The sequence below is a fragment of the Spermophilus citellus genome (assembly GCF_964194105.1).
Source record: "Spermophilus citellus genome assembly, chromosome: 7".
Classification (NCBI taxonomy): domain Eukaryota; kingdom Metazoa; phylum Chordata; class Mammalia; order Rodentia; family Sciuridae; genus Spermophilus; species Spermophilus citellus.
Genome location: NC_138188.1, coordinates 97,968,146 through 97,974,057, shown reverse-complemented (window position 1 = coordinate 97,974,057; position 5,912 = coordinate 97,968,146).

The window sequence follows — 5,912 nt, the reverse complement described above, 5'->3', positions numbered from 1 at the left end:
CTAATATGATATAAAATTATAATAAGAATCGTACCTTTTAATAATAGATTTGTATTTTTTCATGTTTGCAAAGGAGAAAACACACGTGAAAACTTTTATTCTTCTGAACATATTGTATCTCTAGAGAAGTGTTGATACCTAATGCCTAAATTTTGTAGACATTATAAATTGGCATTATGTATTTTTATGTTGTGCATTTTATTCTGATATATCTATCAAATAACAAAGGTCTATGGATGATATAATCAACTAAATATGCTATGGAGGACTTGCAGAATCTATATGCTAAGAGAATGGTCATAGAATGCATGACCCTTGGGTTGGGGATATAGCTCAGGTTGGTAGAGTGTTTTCCTCGCATGCAAAAGGCTCTGGGTTCAATCCCCAGCAATACAAAAATAACAACAAAAAATTACACAATCCTCCTATTTTTCCGTGGAGCAAAATGTTTGGATATGTATATTGATTATTTTTAATATCATGAACAATATTTTAGCTATAAAAATTATGAAGAATAAGCCTGTTTGCTCCATAGCAGGACAAACATTAAAAGATTTTTCATCATGATATGATAGAAATTAAAACAAAATCAGTTGTTTCATCTGAGTCATTTAAGACAATTATTTGTTTGTTAATGTTTTCCTTCCTTCAGACATTTAGTTATTTTAGGCTTTATCATTAAAGGGATTTGTAATCTATTTAAGGACACTGGACTCATGATACTTTCATCAAACCATTTTGACTTCACCAAAGAAAACTCTAGTCCATTGTTTTTGCTTAGAAATATCGTTGAGCAGTGTTTTAGTCAGCTTTTTCACTGTTGTGACTAAAGGATCTGACCAAAACAACTATAGAGGAGGGAATGTTTATTAGAGGACTCACGGTTTCAGAGGTCTTAGTCCATAGAGTGCTGATTCCATTTCTCCGAGCTTGAGATGAGGCTGAACATCATGGCGGAGTGTGTGGCAGAAGGGAGCAGCACACATCATGGTGATCAGGAAGCAGAGAGAGATTCCCTCTTGCCAGATACAAATATATACCCCAAGGCCACGCCCCAATTCCCACCTCCTCAGACACACACTACCACTTCAGTTACCACTAAATTAATCCCTACCAGGGGATTAAACACTGACTAGATTAAGGCTCTTACAACCCAATCATTTTTCCTCTGAACCTTCTTGCATTGTCTCACATGTGAGCTTTTGGGGAACATCTTATATCCAAACCATAATAAGCATTATGAACAATAGATAACATGACCCTGTTCTTGACATTTATTAATTTTTATCCATCTGTATTTGGGATTAGGCTCATATTTAGGTAGAAGACTGTTTAAATACTGAAAAATAAAACAAAAGTTGACAATGTCAAAACAGGAATAGAAAATGCACCATAGTAAAGATTCCAAGATAGTTTATTAAAGTTCAATTTTATTGTACAGGAACCAACTTATGAAAATTGCTCACTGTGGAGGTGAAGCATGGTTGAATGATAGAATTGTGGAGAATTTTTTAAAAATAGAGATTTCTCAAATCCACTCTAAATCTGCTGAACAAGAAAGATAAGGATTAATTAAGGAAGCAGAGGCTGAGATGGAATTAGGAGTGATAAGAATTAATTGGGAGAGGAGGTTTTACCTCTGAAAGATTGAAGGACAACGAGGATAGGGATGGCAAGCCTTCAGACCACAATGTGCAGATCTGAATGAAGCCTGTAAAAGGAAAGAGGGGAGGAGCACATTTGAGAAAGAAGAACCTCAGATCACAATATAAGTATTGTCCAAGTCTTAACCAAACCAACCGGCAGCAGTGTTTCATATGAGGAGTTGATCTACTCCTCATAGGCATCAGCTGGGGGCTGTCCAGGAAGAACATAGCCTGGCTCAGAAGCTGAAATGGCTCCTGAAGGTGTCAGCAACTGGGGACTGTCAGTTAACTGCACTCACTGCTTGCAATGGATTGCTAAGTTTTTTTTTATTGATGGGAAATCTGAACAGCACATTTACATGACTATGGTATGCTATTTTCAACTCTTCAGTGAATTTTATTGTAGTTGTACTTTTATAAAGAAACTACCACTTTTTTAATAAAAAGATGCAACTGACTTTTATTAAATACTTTGAGAACTTTATATGGGAGTTTAAACCACACATATTTCTTGTGACTACTTACAAATTTGGTCATATTTTCACAGTCTTATTTTATATGTCTCACTTACTATGCTTTCTCCTGCCCCTTCATTGTACTTTATTTTTTTTCTTTTATATGTCTTACTGAATTGTAAATTCTTTTCCCTCCACCTTACACCCTCTAATACTTTCAAAGTTATCCATTAGTAACTCATTATAACATACCTCTATTAGTAGTTATGTTTTATTTATGGACATCTATAAACAGCTTTATTAAGGTTGATAGTATATGCATTGTTAAGTTTACACATAACTTTTCACTTGAGAAATCATCAGGATAGTCAATATAATAAACTTGTTCATCACTCCAAAAAGTTTTCTTATGTCTCATTTATAACTATAAGCCCAAACTATTCTTGTTGCCCCCATTCCCTGCTCCCTAGGTAACAAAGATCTGCTTTCTGTAACTATGCATTAATTTGTAGTTTATCCTCAACTTTATTCCAGAAGTTTTATAGTTTTAGGTTATACACTTATATTTATGATTTACATTAAAGTATTTTTGTATGTGGTGTGAGATATGGATTAAAGTTCATTTTTTTGGCATGCGTATATCCCAGCATCACTAAATTACCTTTCAATTTTTGTGGAAAATCATTCATCACTACACATATAGGCCTATTTGTAGATGCTCTGCTTTGTTTTATTAAAAGATTTGTCTATTTTAATGTCTGCATCACATTGTCATATAGCTTTATAAGACTTGAAAGTAGTAGTATCAGACCCCCAACTTCATTATTTTTCAAAGTAGTTTTAGTTATACTAAATACTTCTAGTTTCCATATGAATTTTGAAATAAATTTGTCAATTTCTGCAAAAAAGTCTGATTGGGCTTTGACTGAATTGTGTTAAAGCATACATCAATTTGAGGAAATGAATTCCTCAGCAACATCGAGTCATCCAGTCCATGAGTATAGCAGTCCTCCCATTTATCTAGGCCTTTCACTTTTTCCCTGTAATGTTTTGTACTTTTCTGTGTACAGTCCTTGCACATCTTTTGTCAGCTTTATCCCTAAATATTGCATTTTAATTGCATTTTATACCTTTTGATGCTATTCTAAATGGCATGTTTTAAAAATATCAGTTTCTAACTTTTCCCTGATATGACATAAAAATAATATTAAATTTTGTATTGACCTTATATCCTGCAACCTTGTTAAATGTAATTATTGGTTCTAACAACTTTTTTGTAGCCACTATCAGATTTTCTACATAAAAGACCCTGACATCTGAGAGTGAGGACTCACTTTCCTATCCAAGTGACGTTATTTGTTTTATTTACCTAATGCAGTGGCTAAAACCTCTAGAATTAGGTTGTTTGGAAGTAGCAAAAGTGTACTTAACTTGTCTTAATTATGGTTGTAGAGGGAAAGCATTAAGACTTTTACCATTAAATAGTAATTTATCTGAAAATTTTTTGTACACGCCCTTTATTGGATTGATAAGGTTTCCTTCTATTCTTACTTTTCTGAAAGTTTTTTTAAAAACAGGAATGGATGTTAAATTTCATCAAAGCTTTTTCTTTGTCTATGAAGATGGTCAAACTAATCTTCTTTTTTGGGTTTTTAATGGGCTGACCTCTTTTTTTAATATTTATTTTTTAGTGTTCAGTGGACACGACATCTTTGTTTGTATGTGGTGCTGAGGATCGAACCCAGGCCACACGCATGCCAGGCGAGCGCGCTACCGCTTGAGCCACATCCCCAGCCCCCTGACCTCTTCTTGGTTTCTACTGTTATCAAGTTCAGTAACCTTTTCTTCTGCAATATATAAACTGGTTTTCATTGCTGTAGTTTTTATTTTTAAAAATTAAATTTGGATCTTACTTTATGTCTTCTATATCTTGATTTAGCTTTTAGAACATATGTACTAAATTCATAAAGATTGTTTAATGCCCTTGTCTGATGATTCTTAAACCTTTGCCAGTTTTTGCCTTAGTGTGGATTCTACTTTTTGGTTTCTTTGAATGTCTGGTAATTAAATTTATTGTCATAAATATACATAACATAAAATTGATTATTTTAATTGCAGGATGTAATGAAACTAAGTATTTTCTCATTGTTGTATAATCATGACCATTATCCATCTAAAAAATTTTTCAACTTCCTGAACAGAAATTCTGTAACAATAAACAATTCCTATTGTCTTCTCTCCCCTCCCCTTGGTGACCAACACTCTACTTTTTAACTCTATAGATTTGACTACTATTGTTACCTCATATAAGTGGAATTGTGCAGTATTTATCTTTTTATTTCACTTTTATTTCATAATTATCTTTTAGTTTCATCAGTGTGATAGCATGTGTCAGACTTCCTTTTTTTTTTTTTTTTTTTAAAGAGAGAGTGAGAGAGGGGGAGAGAGAGAGAGAGAGAGAGAGAGAGAGAGAGAGAGAGAGAGAGAGAGAGAGAATTTTTTTTTAAATATTTATTTATTTTTTTAGTTCTCGGCGGACACAACATCTTTGTTGGTATGTGGTGCTGAGGATCGAACCCGGGCCGCGCGCATGCCAGGCGAGCGCGCTACCGCTTGAGCCACATCCCCAGTCCCTAGACTTCCTTTTTTTGGTTCAGGTATGGATGCTACTATAAACATACATATACAAATATCTGTTCCTATCTCTGCTTTCAAATATTTTGAGTATGTACCCAGAGATGGAATGACTGGATTACATTGTTATTGTTTTTTAAATTTTAAATTTTTTGGGAAACCAACACTCCTCTTTCCATCGTGATTGCACCATTTTTCCTTCCCTCTAACAGTGTATAAGTTTTTCAATTTCTCTATCCTTAAAAACACTTAGGTGTGAAGTGGTAATTTGTTCTTTTGATTTGCATTTCCATAGTGATTAGTGATGTAAAAATCTTTTGTTTATTTACTCTTTATATGTCTTCTTTGGAGAAATGTCATTTCAAGTCCTTTGCCCATTTTCCCCTCAAATTTGTTTGTTTGTTTTGTTTTTGGTACTGGGGATTGACCTCAAGGGCACTCAACCACTGAGCCACATCCCCAGCCCTATTTTGTATTTTATTTAGAGACAGAGTCTCATTGAGTTGCTTAGCACCTCGACATTGCTGAGGCTGGCTTTGAACTTGTGAACCTCCTGTCTCACCTCCTGAACCCCTGGGATTACAGACATGCACTACTGCTCTTGGCTCCCTGGAATTTTTTGGTTGCTTTTTTTGAACAGTAAAATGTCCTAGGCTTCTCCTGTACCTTCATTGCCTCTGATCTAGCCTAAGTCATTTCTCTCAGAGCCCTGGATTCTTTTGGTGGGAAATGGTGTTAAGAATCACTGTCTGGATTTTGGGTGTGCTCCTTGACACTGGAGTATGCTCATTATCTCTGGAGTGGCATTGTTTTTAGGATGAGCTTTCTCTTGATTACTGTTTGTCTTTTAATCTCGTTTTTACCCTTTTAATCTCTATCTTTACATGTTCCAAAAATTTAGATGAGTTTTTTGTTAAGCATCACATAACTGAGTTTTAAAAATCAAATATGACAATTTTGATATTATTATGTTTATATGCTAAAATATTTAAGTATTAATATACTATATATTTGTTCAGAATTTTTTATATATTTCCTTTGTTCATTTCTTGCTTCCTTTTGAATGTACAGAGCCTCTAAAATTCAATTTTTCTTGTGCTAGAAATTACTCATTCATCTTCTGTTCCTTTGACGTTATCACTCAAAACTTAACATTCATACATAAAACCAAAGTTTA